The sequence below is a fragment of the Zalophus californianus genome, chromosome 16, assembly GCF_009762305.2.
Source record: "Zalophus californianus isolate mZalCal1 chromosome 16, mZalCal1.pri.v2, whole genome shotgun sequence".
Taxonomy (NCBI): domain Eukaryota; kingdom Metazoa; phylum Chordata; class Mammalia; order Carnivora; family Otariidae; genus Zalophus; species Zalophus californianus.
The window spans coordinates 4452870-4471832 of record NC_045610.1 but is presented as its reverse complement, the minus strand read 5'-3'; the positions used below and the strand labels follow the sequence as shown (position 1 = coordinate 4471832).

The 18963-nt window shown below is 50.3% G+C and overlaps 1 protein-coding gene and 1 long non-coding RNA gene across 9 annotated transcripts in view; one reads left to right on the top strand and one right to left on the bottom strand.

The window, feature by feature from the left end:
* Positions 1 to 18963, top strand: part of GAS7 (growth arrest specific 7) — a 198210-nt gene that overhangs the window by 122432 nt on the left and 56815 nt on the right. The gene's annotated exons all lie outside the window — the stretch shown is intronic.
* Positions 5505 to 7915, bottom strand: LOC113939387. Of its 3 annotated transcripts, none has more exons than XR_003525219.2 (4): positions 7706 to 7915; positions 6618 to 6837; positions 6147 to 6264; positions 5505 to 5801 (listed from the first exon to the last, which is right to left on the bottom strand). It is a non-coding gene; the product is annotated as an uncharacterized LOC113939387 (long non-coding RNA). The 3 variants fall into 3 exon arrangements; XR_003525220.2 differs by lacking the exon at positions 7706 to 7915 and adding an exon at positions 7218 to 7655 and having other exon boundaries at positions 5505 to 5977; XR_003525218.2 differs by lacking the exon at positions 7706 to 7915 and adding an exon at positions 7218 to 7655.

Sequence of the window (18963 nt, the reverse complement as noted above, 5' to 3'; positions counted from 1 at the left end):
CACTATGATGGCAGAGCAGAGACCAGACATGGTGTGGTGACAAAGCCAGAAATATTTACCGTCTGGCCCTTGAAAGAAAAAGTTGGATGATCTCTGGTTTAATAAATAGAACCCATCCATTTTACACATGAGGAAGTGGAGCGCCAACCTCCCCCCACCCCCACCAAGTGGTACAGGAACTTGATCCAGATTACCTGGCCATTCATAAGCCAGGCTATGCCTGGATCCCATCTTTCCATCCTTTATTTTTTTTTTTAATTGCCTCAGTATTCAGGAGAATGGGCATAGGGGGTGGTGACTTAATGTGCAATAAGGATAACTGAATTCACGAATTAGAAGGGAAAAAAATCTGAAATGACATTTATTTTTAAGAGAAACACAAGTATCTTCTTTGAGCATCACCTGAGACCCAGGGGAACTAGGAGTTGTTTTTTAAGCTCTTTTGGTAAAGCATCCCTATGTATAAATGTTTTATTATGTTTGTGAGTGAGGCTTGGAGGAATATACTAGGATCTGAGCTTTTGGAGTCATTTGCCAAATAGCCAGTGCTTTTCTTGATTTCTTGTTTTAATTTTTCTTTAAATGAGTAGATTCCCACTTAACTTTATTACACCAGGAGCTAATGTGAGTTTCTGGATAAGTCTTCTAGTAGAACACTTTCCAAAGCATTCTTTGAGCTTTTCTTTGTTACAAATAATTGGATACTTTTCTGGTTCCCCGGATAGAACAGCCCTAATAATTCCCTGTCAGTAAAGGTTGCCCTGAGAAACTTCTACACCCAGAAGCATCTGTCTGTTTTCTTCTGTCCATCTGCATTGAACAAATGTGAGACGAGAACTGTTTACTGTTTATTGTATTCTAGGAAGTTGAGTTACTCTGAAAAGGCTGCTTATTGGTCAACAGTGTAAGAACCGTCCCATTGGCTGGTTGGTGGGGTCGCTGATGAGCAGCAAATTGTTCAGAAAGGGAAGTGAAACAAAAAGGGAGTGTGTGGGTTATGACCCAGCAATTCCACTTCTAGATACGTACCCAAGAGAATTTGAAAAAACATGAGCCCACGAAAATCTATACATGAGTGTTCATAGCGGCATTCTTCACAGTGGCCAGAAACAACCCAAATGTCTATCACATCATAAATAGATAAACAAAATATGCCATATCCCAACAGTGGGAGATTATTCAGGCATAAACAGGAACAAAATACTAGTAGACACCTGCCACGACATGGATAACTTTGAAAACATCATGCTAAGTGCAAGAAGCCAGACACACAAAACCATATACAGTATGATTCCATTTACACGAGAGACCCAGAATAGCCAAAACCATAAACACGGAAAGTAGATTCGTGGTTTCCAGGAACCGGGAGGGGGGAGAATGGGAGTGACTCCTGATGGGCATAGGGTTTCATTTTGAGATGATGAAAGTGTTCTAAAATTAGATAGTTTTGGTAATATTTGCACAAGTCTGTGAATATACTAAAAACCAGTCTATTATGTGCTTTTAGGGAGAATTTTATGGGATGTAAATTACATCACAGTAAAAATAGTCATGTGATGTCTCTGTTGGGGATTCCTTCTGCCTGATTCCCAAACTTTGGTGGGCATTAGAAGCACCTAGGGAGTTTGTTAAAAAATACCACAGACCTACTGGACCCAGTTCTGTTGTTTGGAGAGAATAAGAAGGTCTGCTTTCTATTTTTACACGTTTTCTAATGGTTACCTATTTCTGACTTGCAAGGAGACAATAAGATTGATGAAGGTATTGTTAGTGGATCAAATATTATGAAGTTGAAGAGTAAATTTAAATCCAATTTCCTTTTACCGAGATCAAGTGAAAGAATACAGTTTTCTTCGAACAAGTAAACACGTATTACAGTCTCAAGGTTAGAGGCCGTATCACTACCACTACTATTGCTCTAGTTAAGGTAGAATCTAGAGGAAGAACTCCTTAAAAACAGATCTGTCATTTTTACGGTGATAAGATATAGATTGAGCATAAAACTGCGGAGGAAGACCCTTCAGCCTGGCTAACGTTCATATTCTTCGGTGTTGTCAAGGTAACTGATTCGTGGATATTTTCTCATCTTTCTTCTGATCCTGTTATAAAACAGGATATCGTGGCAGATCTTTTAATTTCAAAGCTTTTGAGTGAAAAGCTCAAAGTTTTTTAAATCTCAGCATTTTTGCCTTTTTATTTTTTTTAAGATTTTATTTATTTATTTGACAGAGAGAGCGCGAGCACATGAGCAGGGGGAGGGGCAGAGGGAGAGGGAGAAGCAGACTCCCCTGCTGACCAGAGAGCCTGAGGCGGGCACCCCAGGATCCTGACCTGAGCCGGAGGCAGATGCTTAACCGCCTGAGCCACCCAGGTGCCCCAGCGTTTTTGCCATTTAAAAAAAAAACCTATGGACTGTCGTTTTCAACTTTGCTCCTAGGTACGGTTCAGTCAGCGTTTCGGGCTTACACTCTTTTCATTTTCCCATTCTGTAGAGCACTCAGACATCTGGATGGAATGAATGCCATCCTTGTCTTCGGGGAACTTAGAGTCCAGTGAAATAGTTCAAGCCTTTGATACGGCGAGAAGTCACTTTCATATTGTTCTTCTCTGGAGGTTGGTAGACTGGGGCTTTCAGACTTGCCTCCACTTTGGTTAGGAAGTGAGTGCCAGTATAGAGTTACTGTCCCCTCCCCATGCCCTGTGACCTAGCAGGGTTCGGTGGCTAATCCATCCAAACCAGGTCAACCCAACCATATCAGTTGGCGGGATCTCTACCAGTCATTTGCTTGACCAATTTTCTTTCATTAAAGGCCAAAAAAAAAAAAAGTACAAGATGGCTGTGAGTTGTGTCCTCATAAGGCATGATGTTTGCTTGGCTTGAACTCTTTAAAATGCAGTGCTGAAATGTCCACAATAGCCAAACTGTGGAAAGAGCCAAGATGTCCATCGACAGATGAATGGATAAAGAAGAGGTGGTATATATACACAATGGAATATTATGCAGCCATCAAAAGGAATGAGATCTTGCCATTTGCAACGACGTGGATGGAACTGGAGGGTGTTATGCTGAGTGAAATAAGTCAATCAGAGAAAGACATGTATCATATGACCTCGCTGATATGAGGAATTCTTAATCTCAGGAAACAAACTGAGGGTTGCTGGAGCGGTGGGGGGTGGGAGGGAGGGGGTGGCTGGGTGATAGACATTGGGGAGGGTATGTGCTATGGTGAGCGCTATGAATTGTGCAAGACTGTTGAATCACAGATCTGTACCTCTGAAACAAATAATGCAACATATGTTAAGGAAAAAAAGAAGATAGCAGGAGGGGAAGAATGAAGGGGAGTAAGTCGGAGGGGGAGACGAACCATGAGAGATGATGGACTCTGAAAAACAAACTGAGGGTTCTAGAGGGGAGGGGGTTGGGGGGATGGGTTAGCCTGGTGATGGGTATTGAGGAGGGCACGTTCTGCGTGGAGCCCTGGGTGTTATGCACAAACAATGAATCACGGAACACTACATCCAAAACTAACGTTGTAATGTATGGTGATTAACATAACAATAAAAAATTTAAAAGAATTAAAAAAAAATACAGTGCTGATCCATGATGACTGAATTTGGAGGATCCGCGATGACTGAATTTGGAGCGGCATTATCGTGCCTCTGTGTGTGCTGGTCAGGGCAGGGTCAGAACCTTCCAGATCCTGCTGAGCTGTCCTGAAGAGATGCAGGCATAGTGGAGGTCACCTGCTGGCCGGAAATCAGAAAGCCTTCCGTGAGCATCCAGTGACTTGTCTTCTCTTGGAGAATCATGAGGTGTGGCCACGTCGGACCCACCTCCCTGCCTGAACACAACCGGATGTGATGCTGAGAAGGTTGCCATTGCCCCTCACTTTTCGTATACCCCATTAGCTTCACGTGTGCATTTTACACGCCCGGTTCCTGTGGGTTTTTGGGAGTTTTGACCTGTGTTCAGACAGCCTCGTGGTTTTGCACCCAAGTACTGCTGAAGAGAGATGGCATGAGGCACCGAGTTGGGAAGATGGGTTATGAAAATGCTCTTGGGAATCAGAGATTAAGAAAGGGGACCGGGGAAGAGAATCAGGAATCCAAGGAGAAATGCCTGGCTGGTATACAGTGATGGAGCATCTGTTTCAGGGAGGACCTACCAGCCCATCTCATGCTCTGCCTTATTCCTGGAGGTTTTCTGTGCACTTGACTATCGAGGCAGGAAGCATTGCCTTTCTGGGGCTGCTGTAAGGCCGGTGTGTGTGTCGGCGGCCATGGGAGCCCGTGGCTGCAGCAGCAAGGTGGGGTCTGGACCGTGGCAAACAGGTAGCTGTTTAAAGGGTGAGGGCCCATTCGGTCCGCGGGTGGAACTCTGCAAAAATGTAAAGTATCTGCAGGATGCATTCTGATCAGTGAGTGGGCCAGGATGGCGTGAATTGATTATCAAGCAACAAGTGTTTGCTAAATGCCTTCTCTGTGCTCAGCTCTAATTATCCACTGGGATGGCTTCTGGCAGGGGCGGTGTGGGCGAACACAATGCAAATGGCTACATGTTTGCAAAGACCGAATGCTTCCTGAAATGGAGAGGAGATTGTTAGAGGGGACTTTCCTTGTGGGTTGGAGTCAGTTTTCTTTTCCTGCTCGAATAGACCTCTCCGAAGGTCCCTTCCAGCTCTAAGATTCTATGAAACCAGGAGTCACAGCACCAAATGCTCATCGCCCACCACTGTTTGGGAACGTGCCTCCGTATGTAAAACTGGCGTGGTTTCCTGGTGATCAGATCTGTATTATCGGAGGGAGATCTTGGAGTGGGCTAACAGCTTTTTTTGTTATTTCAGTCCGAGTCGGATTCCAAAGTAGGCAGTGCTCATCCAAGAGGCGTGGGAGAACAGGGTGAGAAGTTAGTCATGCAAGACACATGTGTTTACTGCATGCCGCTCCCTGGGAGCAGCATGCTGGGCTGTGCACGGGGGCACTGAGACCCCGCACTGGGAGGATCTTGTCCTCGCATGTGGCAGCCCCCCCCCCCAATCTCATTGCTCTTGGATGAATCTCCTGCTGTCTTGGCAGCTGTAGCTAATTCCTGTCTGCATGCCCAGGGATACCATCAGCCTGAGAAGCCCTAGCGCCAATAGTAGGGGAGAGTGGAAATGATCTTGCGGTCTAGAACCACCACCACCCCCAGGCATTAACCCTTTAGGGGTTTGCGGGGACCTAGCGTAGGGGTGTCTGGTGACTGGGGGCACTTGGGTTGGGGAGGTCGGAGCAGGAGTCGATTTTTTTGGACCCAGAGACAAACGCACAAAGGGAAGGTGATGTGAAGACCCAAGGAGGACGCCGTCTGTGAGCCCAGGGATGACCGAGGGGACGGACTGTGGAACAGACTCTCCCTCACGGCCCTCAGAAGGAACCCACCCTGGATCTCGGACTTCTGGCCCCCGCCAGAACTGGGACACCACACAATTCTGTTCTTTAAGCCCCTAGCTGGTCGTGTTTTTTGTTGGGGCAGCCCCAGAAAACCAACACATTTCCCAGGCCCCCGGCATAACGGGCCACCAGGTGGTGTCGTGTCCTCCGCGAGGCCCTGGAGAGGTGCCATCTGTCCCCTCCGTTTCTGACACCTGCCTGGCCTGAGGGTAAAGTTGCGCCAGCCGCAGAAATGTAGCCTGCTTTTCCTGTTGCCTCGCCAGCCTCTTGGTGAACACAGGACGTGGGCTCCGGCTTAAAATAGCTCCCTGGGTCCCAGAATTCTAGTAGCTCCAAGAGAAGGAAGGGCAGAAAAGCCTTTATGTAAGCTGCAGGAAAGAGACACGTAAAGCGGTTGATTTCCAGATACTGTAGATTCTTCTCGTCACTGTGCTCGAGTGTACCAGAGAGGACCGGGCTGGCGGTCACGGCCACAGCTCTGCCCCTTCCTGGTTCGGTCGTCCTTGGAGCATCCCCAGCCTCCTCGAGTCTGGATTCCCCATCTCTACAAGAGCGGGTTAGGCTGGTTTTGGAAGCCCTCTCAAGCTCTGTGTTTCCCCCCCGCCGAGGGACAGACCCCGTTCGCCAGGCAGGTGGCCCCCGCTCCCTGCCACCACCCCCCTTCTGTCCCTGATCCCTGCTGGTTGGGGTGCCCCCTTGCTCCCCTGGCACACCTTGGGGGAGGTGTCGGTCCACGGTGGTTCTTTCCCAGTGATGGATCAGGGACGACTTTTGTTTTCTCTTTTGACGTTTCCACGTTTTCCGGCCTCTCTTCCCGGGACCTGTACTATTCTTACAAATAGGATAAAAATAATCCCTCTGAGATGCAGAAGGGGATGGGGGCTGCACCCAGGGGTGCTGGGCCGTGTGCTCTCTGCCTCAAAGGGAGGAGGGTGCCAGGCTGGGAGTCAAGGAGGGACTCCTCCCTCCTCCTCTTCGCCCCCCCATCCTCCCTCTCCCCAGGTAAAGAGTTTCAGTTGCTGTGTGCTGCTGGTAGAGAAACACGATACGTGTTAATGGGGGGGAGGGTGAATACAGGAACGGGTGCCCAGCAGACAGCAGGGGCAGAGCTTGGGAAGCAGAAGAGAAAGGGCCAGCGAGCACACAGTGCTTTGGACACCAGGTCCCCGCCCTATAAAGAGTACCTGCCCTTGAACTTCAGCTCCCGTGACCAGGTGTGCAAATGCAAAATCTTCTTGGCTGGTGGACTTTAGAAGCAGAGAGGAGGCCTGAATACGGGTGGTCCTGCTGGTCCTGGTGGATTTCTCCTTTGCTCTCGGAGCATTGGCCCTGCTGGGGTCACTTTTCTTTTTCTGGATCTCTTGGGCCACATTGACGATTCGCTGCAGTTTTTAACAGTGCCATCTGTTTGGGGGGAAACACCGTGCACAGTAGGGGTTGTTTTGATGGTTGCATCTTTAAAAAGAAATTTATTTTTGTTTTTATTTTTACTTGTTTTTTTTTTTTTTTTTTAATGGCCTTCCCTCCAACACCTGGAGACAGGAGAAGTGCTATTGCAGAGAGACTTCTGCCCTTCCTCAGCTGCCCCCAGGCTTGTGCTTCTCACAGTGGGGTTCCTGCCCAGCAGCATCAGTACCACCTGGGGACTTACTAGAAATGCAGTTTCTCAGGCCCCACCCCGGACCTCCTGATTCAGAAACTCTGGGAGTGGGGTGGGGTCCTGTGGACTGTGCTTTCACCAGCCCTCCAGGTGATGGAGAAACACTGCTGTACTTTCAGCCCACCTTGAAGGCTGGCCCTGTTGGTAGCATTCTAGAATTTTCCTTAGTGGAAAAGACTGGCAGGCCTCTTGGTGGAGAGGTTTTTTTCCCCACCCTGCTCGTGCTGGTTCTCAGAGAATCTTATTTCGTCAACTCTAAAATGCTACCCATGTCTTCCCCCATTTCATGCGCTCCTCTCTGTCCTGTATGCCCTTTCTTGATGTTGGAGAAGAGCTTGTTTTGTCGAGAATTTCCGTCCGTGTTTTGTAGGGTTGGTTCCTGATAAGGACCTCCCCACAGAGGGGGCCCTTTGTGCTTGGTCGGGGGCCGGATGGTCTTCCTCGGGAATCCAGCGAGGCTTGGAAGGTGCCTTGGGCGGCCGCACCTCACAAAAAGGATGGCTTATTTCTACTCCCCAAAATAACCATGGCTCTTTCTGACGGTTTCCTCTGTCTTGTGAAAAGCAACACTCTCCACGATTTCAAGCATTATTTATAAACGTACAGTCACACCTTTTACTGGAAAGTCTTCTAAATCGGGATTAGCGATGCAGTGCAGTTGAGGTTCGCAAATGCCGAGTTTCTCAGAAACAGATCCCAAAAGTGGTGTGTGAGTGGAAGGTACCACGTAGTGGGAAGAGAAGCTTCTGGACAGTTGAGTGGTGTGATTTGTCCATGGAGAGCTTATGGGAGTCCTCCTTGGGGTATGTTAAGAAGCCACCATTCAGCGTGGACATGGAAGAATATTCCAGAAGAATATTCCAGGTCACAGGAGAACATTCCAGAAGAATATTCCAGGTCACAGAAGAAGATTCCAGAAGAAGATTCCAGGATCTAAGGGCCACAGGGCTGGTGTTGGCTGTTCATGGGGCAGTGCAGTTTGGTGGTTATCTGTGGGCAGAAACAGAAGCCTACTCAAACTAGCTTGTGGGGGAAAAAGGGGTATTTATTAGAAGGTCATAGGGCATCTCATAGAAGCCCCCACTAAAGGACAGAAATCGGGTGCTGAGCTGTTGGTCCGGTTTCTGGGACCTCGTGATGTCTTAGGCCCACTTGTTTCTCTGTATTTAGTTCATACCTCTTTTTCTCTGCAGACTTGCTTTTTTTCTTTAGCAGCCATTTAGCAGAAACTGGCCTCCGACGGTCGATGATGTCCTTCCAAGTCCTGCTCTGTGCCCCGCTCGCTGGTGCAAACAGTAGGGGCCAAGTAGGCACGCTCCAGATGTGGGTCTGCAAGAAAGAACTCTGGCGTTTGGACTCTTCTTAGAGAAGGGTCTCGATTAGATGTAACAAGTAGTTCTGTTTTTTAAAAATGATGTTTTAAGGGGCGCCTGGGTGGCTCAGTCGTTAAGCGTCTGCCTTCGGTTCGGGTCATGATCCCGGGGTCCTGGGATCGAACCCCGCGTCCGGCTCCCTGCTCGGCGGGAAGCCTGCTTCTCCCTCTCCCACTCCCCCTGCTTGTGTTCCCTCTGTCAAATAAATAAAATCTTTTTAAAAAAATGATGTTTTAGGATTCTGATGGTCATTTTTTATAGTCTAGTCAGTCTTTAGCTTTTTTGATTCCTCCCTTTTGAGGTCACACTTAGAAAGGCCTTTGCCAGTGAAAAGAGGGGGGACTATGTGCTTCTAGTACTCTCGTGGACTGTTTTATCCCCCCTTACAATTTTTTAAGCCAGAAAAAACTGAATTTCAGAAAATGTGTGAGGAATGGATCGACTTCAATGTTTTTCAGATCGTTGGCCTCATGTTCTCCCAGCATTTATTCACTGGTTCAGCCTTTCACTGTTGCCCTGAAAAGCCCCGCTTGACCCTACGCTAACCTAGTCTGCTCGGGTCTGTTTCTTGTTTTCTTTTCCTATCTGTCTTTAAGTTTATTCCTGCACCAACACGACACAGTGTTGTCTCTCTTTCGTGGGAAGTTATCGTGTACTTGGTAAAGCATTCAAACTGTAAAAATACAGTCGTCTTAACTTTGGTTTGACTTTTATTTATTTATTTTAGAGAGAGTGAGCGAGCTCGAGCTGGGGGAGGGGCAGAGGGAGAGGGAGGGTCTCGAAGCGGACTCCCCACTGAGTGCAGAGCCCGATGCAGGGCTCGATCCCAGGACCCCGAGATCATGACCTGAGCTGAAACCAAGAGTCAGACGTTTCACCAGCTGAACCACGCGGCTGCCCCACTTTGATTTTTAAGAACCAGCATCAGATGCTGCTTGTGTACCCTTCTGGTGATTTTCTGTGCACCTCCGTTTGACTTATGCACTTTCTAAAATGCATCTGAGAACCTTTTGTACACTGATGACTTAGCAGTGTGTGTTGGACACGCCCTCCACATCAGCACTCCCAGATCCCCAGTGGAATGCCATCCTGCCAACGCAGCGTGTGCCCCCTGGGCATTTACAGCGTTTCTCTGGAGATTTCCCCCCTCTAACAAGAGGCCCCCAACCACCTCTTTACACTTACATCATTGCACACCCGAGACTGTTGTTAGGTCGAAGGGTCTGTGTGTTTGGAATTTTGATCACAATCTCCTGTTCCTTTTCCAAGACATTCCCCAGCCTGTTTTTCCAGATCCTTCCAGATAATGAGGGGTTATCAGTCTGATGTTGTATGTCCATTGAGTAAGAAAAGAGTGTCTTGTCATCTTAGGCTGGGTTCCTCCAACTTTGAGGGAGAATGAACATCTTTTCCTCTTGGTTATTTGTAATTGTATTTCTTTAAACCACCCGTATATGTTGCCTTTTGGATTGGACTGCTTGTGTAATTTGTAATTCATGCTATGTGAAGGGACTCGGTACTCTGTCTCTTCTCTCTGGTCTGTCTTTCCATCAGTCTGTTTTCCTTTTTATGTACGCACACACACTCATTTTTAAAAAGCAGCCCTTGGCCGGCCGTATAACCTAACCAAACTGTTCTCACGGTCGTACTTTGACCCGAGTCAGCATTCATTCATCAAACACCAACTTCTTACTATACGCAGTATCTGGGAGACAGGGATGCATTGATTTGACACAGCCCCAGAGTTTTCAGGAGCCAGCTCTGGGAATCTGTATTTTTACCAAGTAGTCCCAGTGATCCTGATGAGTAACCAAGTTTGGGAAACAAGATCGGAGCTTTGGCAGGTTCCTATGTTTAGGTCCTGGATCCCGAGGGTCCAGGCTTTGGTTTTGACAAAATCTCTTTCTTGGGACCCACCTACATTTTCTCCCCTGTAAGATGGGGGGGTCATAATATCCGTGAGCAGCCGCCACCTGGAGGCTCATGACAAGACACCTGTTCCTACGTTGCGATCAACGCTCATTACCCCTCAACCCAAGTTCAGGGATTCCTGGTGTGTTGGCCTGGATCTGTACTCTGTAAGGAGCTTGGTACACCAGGGATCCTAAAGGGTTTGAAGGATAGGCTCAGAGAGTTCCAGGCGCTCGACTCCCCATGTCCCCACTAGAATTCCTCTGGACACTGCTGGTCCTGCCTTTGGCTACCTCTTTAACCCACTGGTATCACCAGCCTCTGTGAACCGGCTGTGAGGACCCGTGCCCTGCCTGGATCCCAGGCTTGCTGAAAGGATCCTTGGAACTGCTGGTAGACCGCCACTAGTGATGTTTTCCCCGGTTAACTGAGGGACACGCCTACAGCTCAGAAATGCTAAAGAAGGCATTCTAGGACCCTCTTCTCCTGCAGCGCCAGAGAGGGGGCCCTTCCCTCCCTCTCCCTTTGGGGGATGTGTTCTAAGGGGTGGACTTGGGATTTCGGTGTCTCTGACACCAATTCCTGAGCTCCTAGGCACCTAACAGCAGATCTGGGCTGAGGGGTGTTTCAAGCACCTGGGGCAGAGGTGCAATCCAGTTCTTTCTCTTTCCAGAACAGCGGAGTCCTGGTGTCACCCTTCCTCAGAGCAGGAGGGCTCTCAGTGCTCAGGGCAGGGGGCAGTCTGGGCGCCGTCAGGGTTATGTGTGTGCTGCCTGTGACTCTTAGACCTTGGGAATTGGGGGCTATTAGGTAGCACCTCCCCACCTCTGCTCCCACGCCCCCAGGCTTGACTCCTGCCTGCAGTTCTGACTGGAGCTCAGGACGCAGACCCTGGGGTCCAGCGACCACGGTGAAGTCTTCCCATGCTGCCTGAAAGTAAAGGTGTCGCCCAGGCTCAGTAGCCCTCCTGCTGGTAGATCAGACCTAGGGGAGCCCACGGAACGTAGTTCTGCTGCTTGACGGCCTGCAGATGGCTGTTTGCAAAAAGCCTGTGTCCCTGTTTGCTGAGAGGCTCCCTGCTCTGTCCTTGCCGCTGGGGATCCGAGCTGTGTGAACAGGGCTTGAGGTGGTAATGGAAACCCCCCCATGGGAGGTGGATCAGCATAAAGCTTCCCAAGCGAGAGTCTCTTCCGTCAAGCTGTCCGTCCTGGGTGTCACTTCACGGTTCAGGAATTGTCTCTCTCAGCCCACGGGGTCTGAAACCAACACGGAGGGGTCTGGTTCTAGAGCTGAGGGCAGGGGGCAAGGCTCATCACCTGGGTGCCTTCTTCCCTGAGCCTTCCTGGGTGAGACATCCCTGGATCCCACCGGTGTCCCAGCTCTCAGGGGTGGGGGTGGCATCCTCACCTAGACGGACCCTGCCCCACTCAGGCCACGCTCCCCAGTCCTGCTGCTCCTTCTGGAGGGAGCTCTCAGAGGGCCCAAGCTTGTCTCCGTCTCTGGAGGACTGACAGGGTGGACGGGAGAGGCAGCATTCACAGATGACGCATCTAGGGCACCAGACATGCCAAGGGGACGCGTGGTGGCCGAGTCCAGGAAGCCTGCTTGGACGCAGGGCCTGGTACAGTGGCCACCATTGGATCATGCCACCTCTCTGCTTCAGACCCTGCAGTGGCTGCCCCCACATCGAAGGGCCGCACCCCCAGAGTGGCTGATTCCCGAGGACTTGCCTTTCTAGTGATGCTGGTGCTGCTGGTCCAGGACCCCACCGTGAGAAATCCCTCCACGTTCTATCAGCACTGGGCTGTGTGATCTGGCACTTGTGATGGAGAGTCACTCCTAAGGCAGGCTGATAAAAGGCATCGTGGCTTCCCCCTGTTCTATTGGTGCACACATTTTGGTGGGGGGGACATCAGTGCCACAGCATGAGCCGCCCCATGGCGAGGAACTTTGGCTCCTGCCCACATCCATGTGAGTGAGGTGTCTTGGAAATGGCTCCTCCGGCCCCACTCAAGCCTTCAGATTGAGATGCAGCCCCAGCTAAGACCCTGACTGTGACCTCATGGGAGAGCCTGAGCTGGGACCACCCCACTGAGCTCCTCCTGGATTCCTGACCCCTGCAACTGTGTGACATCCTAAATGCTTGTTCATTCAGGCTGCTGAGTTTGGGGTGATTTCCGATGCAGCAAGAGATACTTAGTATCTCTTCCTAACTGGACTGAAATGTGCCTTTCTCGGGGAGGCCTTCCTCGGCCACCCTTTCTAAAATTACATCCCTTTGAAATACTATTTTGTATTCCCCTTCTCTACTTTATTCTTTGGCATGTACCTCCATCTAACCTTATCTGCTTTTCTTAACTTATTTACCTTTCTCCTGCATGACTCCCTCCCTTCACTCCCATCAGATATTTTTAAATTTTCATTCATGGAAAATTTTATGTGCTGGTATTTCCAAACTAGACAGAATTGCATCATGCCTGTAAGCCGAGGGAGGAGGGTTTTCGATCCGTTCTATTTCTTACAGTGCCCACAGGGCACAGAACACTGCCAGACACAGAGTAGTCCTTCGAGTGTAGCACTGTTGTATTCGATAATAAGGTTTATTACATTATATCAAATATTTACCTTGTCATAAATATTTCTGATATTGATGTGAAATTAATATAGTAATACTTGTGATTTTGAGGATGATTCTCACACAGAGAGTGGTGTATAGACTAAAACAGCGCTGTTTTGCGGCAGCTCCTGGAGCCCCAGCACAAAACTTGGGGGTGTTGGTGTTGCTGGCACGGGGTGGTGGGGGGTCCCTGCTGACAGATCGAGTCACAGCTTTTCAGCTTCTCACCGAGGCCTCAGCTTCTTCCTTTAGGAAAGAAATGGGGGCGCCTGGGTAGCTCAGTTGGCGAAGCGTCTGCCTTTGGCTCAGGTCATAATCCCGGGGTCCTGGGATCGAGTCCTGCTTAGGGCTCCCTGCTCAGTGGGGAGCCTGCTTCTCCCTCTCCCTCTGCCCCTCACCACGGCTCGTGCTCTCCCTCTCAAGTAAATAAATAAGATCTTAAAAGGAAATGGAAATGATAGCACCCATTTCGTAGTGATTTGGGGACCACTGCAGGAGATCCCCGGTGTGGAGGTGCTTGGGGTAGACCAGGCAGGAATGGATGTTCAAAGAGCAGTGGTTCATTTCCTGCAGAGAATCTGTGGTCGGAGGTCAGGTTTCATTTAACTCTAAGATGGGGCTGGAATGTCCTGCCGCCAGAGACTCCTAATTGCTGTGATTGCAAAGCCCAGGGGCAGGGGAAACACTGGGACATGGGAGGGAACCAGAGCGTCTGCTGCCGAGTTCCCCAAGGGAGAGATGAACAGGACCTTCCGGGCCCTGACCTGGGCTCTGTGGGGTGCTGCACCTTCCCTTGGTGGAGGCTGGACTGATTGCAGAGTTTGCATGTGCAGCCTATGGCAGGACCAAGGCACAGGGGGTAAGGGTGTCTCCTGATTCTCCGGGGACCTGCCTTCCTGGTTGGGGTGCGGGACGTGGCCAAGGAGAGCGGGAGAGCCCTGGGTGGCGGGGGGACTAGTTTCCAGGATAGGAGGGGCAGGGGCTGGAGAACGGAGTAGCAGGGCTGCTATCGGGCTAGGAAAACCTGAGCACAGCCCAGCAGCCCCTCCCGATGAGGAAAATAGGGGGGGTGGCGGGGTAGGAAAGAAGCCACAGTTGGGGCCACCCCCAAACAAGGGAAAGGAAGAGACAGGAAGTAGCAGAGAGGAGAGAGATGAAGAAGCACAATTACAGAGATTAAGAAGGAAGAATCTTTTTCAGCAGGTAAGGACGAGGGGACTGCCGGAATCTCAGAGGAATCTCAGAGCCAGGACCCCAAAGGGTCCAATTCCCCCTGAGCTGGTATCTCTGGTAATTTCACCTGGTAGCCACTGGGGGCAGCAGAGAGCCACCACACAGCGAAGGATGCAGACCAATCAAGAACGGGAGTCCATGGGGGGGGGCAGGGCAGGGAGTAGGGGGTGGGGGGTGGGTGGGGGGTCAGGGCGGGACAGGGAGGGGCAGAGCTGACACATTGCCCAAGGCAAATAACCAGGATCAGTGACCGAGATCCAGGGGATCCTTGTGGCTTCCCACTGGAAGCTGCTATTTCTTTTTTTTTTTTTTAATTTTTTATTGTTATGTTAATCACCATACATTACATCATTAGTTTTTGATGGAGTGTTCCATGATTCATTGTTTGTACATAACACCCAGTGCTCCACGCAGAACGTGCCCTCTTTAATACCCATCACCAGGCTAACCCATCCCCCCACCCCCTCCCCTCTAGAACCCTCAGTTTGTTTTTCAGAGTCCATCGTCTGTCATGGTTCCTCTCCCCCTCCGACTCACTCCCCTTCATTCTTCCTCTCCTGCTATCTTCTTCTTTTTTTTTTCTTAACATATATTGCATTATTTGTTTCAGAGGTACAGATCTTGTGATTCAACAGTCTTATACAATTCACAGCGCTCACCATAGCACATACCCTCCCCAATGCCTATCACCCGGCCACCCCATCCCTCCCACCCCCCGACCCCTCCAGCAACCCTCAGTTTGTTTCCTGAGATTAAGAATTCCTCCTATCAGTGAGGTCATATGATACATGTCTTTCTCTGATTGACTTATTTCACTCAGCATAACACCCTCCAGTTCCATCCACGTCGTTGCAAATGGCAAGATCTCATTCCTTTTGATGGCTGCATAATATTCCATTGTGTATATATACCACCTCTTCTTTATCCATTCATCTGTCCATGGACATCTTGGCTCTTTCCACAGTTTGGCTATTGTGGACATTGCTGCTCTAAACATTGGGGTGCATGTACCCCTTCGGGTCCCTACATTTGTATCTTTGGGGTAAATACCCAGTAGTGCAATTGCTGGATCGTAGGGTAGCTCTATTTTCAACTGTTTGAGGAACCTCCATACTGTTTTCCAGAGTGGCTGCACCAGCTTGCATTCCCACCAACAGTGTAGGAGGGTTCCCCTTTCTCCGCATCCCCGCCAACATCTGTCGTTTCCTGACTTGTTAATTTTAGCCATTCTGACGGGTGTGAGGTGGTATCTCATTGAGTTTTGATTTGGATTTCCCTGATGCCGAGCAATGTGGAGCACTTTTTCATGTGTCTGTTGGCCATTTGGATGTCTTCTTTGGAGAAATGTCTGTTCATGTCTTCTGCCCATTTCTTGATTGGATTATTTGTTCTTTGGGTGTGGAGTTTGATAGGTTCTTTATAGATTTTGGAAACTAGCCCTTTATCTGATATGCCATTTGCAAATATTTTCTCCCATTCTGTCGGTTGTCTTTTGGTTTTGTGGACTGTTTCTTTGGAAGCCGCTATTTCTAACGCAAGCAGGATATAGTCTTAACAAGGGCAATGAAGTCCAGAAGTAACCGTGTAAACGGTTGATAACTGCTGTCTCACTTCCTGGTTTATTATTAGCATTATTATCATGATCATTATTATTAGAAGGAGGGGCCGTCTGTGCTTTGAATCCCAGGCTTACATCTCTGTCCGCCTTTCCACTATACTTTCTCCGAGAGTTTTATTCTCCATGGCAGTCATTGTTGTCCACTGATGGGGAAATTAAAAATCTCTGGCCCAGAGTGTCGACGTCTAGGAGAGCAACCTCCCTGGGCCAGTTGATTTGTGTGTGTGTGCTTTTTCTGGTTTCAGTCGAAGGGGTCCGAACGAGTTGGGGTTGCCATTGGGGAAAAAATGTGTTTTTCGTGGATTGAGTTGGATGGGCAGTCTCTCCAAGAACACGTCTCACTTCCGCTCTGACCTCGCCAAGCTGCGCCCCCCCCCCCCCCCCGCCGGCCCAGCCTTTGGGGCATGCCTGGCAACGCCTCTCGTAGGAGGAGTCTGGGTGTTTCTGAAACCACCTGAAACCCCAGGGTTAGAACCCAGGGTCCGTCAGGCCCCAAGCTGCTGTTTCAGCTTTGCTTGGTCAAGGAGCCTGGTGTGCTGTAAACAGATTAGGGAATCTTTTATTGGAAGAAGCCTAGAAATGACTTCCTCCCTGTGGGTGGTACGGTCATCTGGGGTGATGTTTCCTGCTGCTGGTGAGGTCACTCAGCCAGAGTCCCCGTGGCTCGCTCCAGGCACCTGCCTGGCCTGGCCCGGCTGCCTTCCTGCCTCAGGCTTGCGGTGGCTCTGTGTTTTGGGTTGGCCCGGGTTGGCCAGGATGAGGAGGTGCGCTGGGCTGACTCCTTCAGGCCGTTCTCTCGCCCTAATGAAGTTTGGCCTGAGAGTTGTGGTTCTCGTGGGAGGGAGGGGCTCCAGCTTCTGGGGGGGCCTGTAAGTGACCCCGGCCAGCCAGTGAGACAGAAGGGGCCTTCTTGACTGCAAGCCTGCATCTCCCTGTGATTTCAGACCCTCGTCTTGCAGCCCCCTGGGCGCACGATGCCACATTGACTCTCCTACTCTGTCATTAGGATTCACAGTGGGGAGGTGAAGGGGCCCTACAGGGGCAGCTGAGCCACGCCACTGTTCACGTCCTGCGAGTCACCTCCTTCCGCAGCCTTCCGGGGTTACTCCATTTGCTGCCAGGAGTCACTGTGGTGTTCTTTTCTTTAGACCCACGAGTGCAGGTCCTGCCCACATAGAATTCAGTTTCATCTGGGCTAGGAAGAGCTGGTGGTCCCTCAGAGACCCCATGTATCGCCCAGCCTTGCAGGCGTTTGCCGCCCTGCTCCCAGCCGACTGTCCCAGGCTCCGATGGGGCAGAACTCTGAAATCAGGTCGGTGGCCTCAGCCACCAAAGGGGTGGAAGCAGCAACACAGAGTGGACGTTTCCCTGGGGACCTTTCCCACGTGTAGGAGAACGGGGCTGTTTGTCCTTGAAGACTGGAGGGGGATTGGTGGGCTTTTTACCCTCCCCCCCCCCCCCGTGTTGACCAGCTATTGGATGGGCAGCACTCCCCACCCCCCACCCCAGGCAGAGCCTTGGGCAAGACACCTAGCTCCCTTTGGCCACAGGCAGTGTGCCCCGAGAGGGACTCAGCTGGGAGCCTCTGCAGCTGGAGACATCCTGGCATGACTCTAGAAAGTTGGGGCATTTGGCAGCAGGGGAGAAACGCAGTCTGGGAAGGCTGCATGGTGGAAGAGGCCTTTTGGTTCAGACTTGACTAATGAATAAGATTCTGCCATCCAGGGATGGTGGTGGGGCTGAGGGGGCGAGTATAGCAAAGGCGTGTTCTGAGACCAGCAAATGTGCTGGAGTGAAGTGAGTGGGAAGTCACTCCGGACAGATGCGGGGGCTATGAGGTTTGGACATTATTCTGTGTGCTGGGTTCAGGAGGAGCCAGCAAAGGATTGTCCCTGTGTGTGTGTGACCTGTAGGGAGAGCAGGGCTCTGGGGTGAGCCCGCCGGTTCCTCCTCCCACCGGAAGCCACTGAGCCTGCTCTTCTGGTCATTCCTGGAGTCCTAAGACCACCGATCGATGCTGGAGGGCTGGAGTGTTGGGACCAAAAAGACCAGTGAGCCCAACCCTTTCATTTCGGATGAAGAATCAGAGGACCAGAGATGCCGTGTGAGTTGCCCAGGGCTGCACAGCAAATGACAGGCAGAGCTGAGGCAGGAACCCAGTTCTCTTGAGTGCTAGTTGAGAGAGGCCATTGAAAAGTTGTGCTTATTTTTGTTTTCTGAGTATCTGAGACCATCGAGATTTTAGTAATAGAATTTTTGATTAAATAATGTTATGTCCACATAATGGACTCACTAAAAATAACTGTATGTGGGTGTTTGGCACAAATACAGTGATCGTCTTGAGTGGATACCATTATCGATCTCCTCTTTTTTTTTTTTTAAGATTTTATTTATTTGACAGAGAGAGACACAGTGAGAGCAGGAACACAAGCAGGGGGAGTGGGTGAGGGAGAAGCAGGCTTCCCGCGGAGCAGGGAGCCCGATGCGGGGCTCGATCCCAGGACCCTGGGACCATGACCTGAGCCGAAGGCAGACACTTAATGACAGAGCCACCCAGGCGCCCAGTGCAGTATGATTTTAAAGATGTATACATGCCTCAAAAATACATCGCTGAAGATACCGAAGTGTTGATAGTGAGGACTTCTGAGCTGTGGGACTATGGATGGTACCCTTCCGTCCTTCCTAAGATTTTATTTATTTATTTGAGTGAGAGGGAGAGTGAAAGAGAGCGAGCGAGAGCACACACTCACGAGCAGGGGTAGAGGGGAAGGGAGAAGCAGGCTCCCCACTGAGCAGGGAGCCCGATGCGGGACTCGATCTCAGGACCCCGGGACCAAGACCTGAGCCAAAGGCAGGCGCTCAACCGACTGAGCCACCCAGGCGCCCCAGATGCCGCTCTTTTCTCTGTGTCTTTCTACATTGTCAAATTGTATAGAGTGAGAAAGGATCGTTTTTATCACCGGATAACTTTATAAGAAGTCTCTGCTTGCAGGGATGACATTGCTAACAACGCGTTCGGGGGCGAGCACGTGGCTGCAGGTATTAGTTTTTTCCCTGGCCAGCAGGTGTAGCTGGGCATCTGGGGAGGGAGAGGCAGCTGGTCTGATGCAGCAGTGGT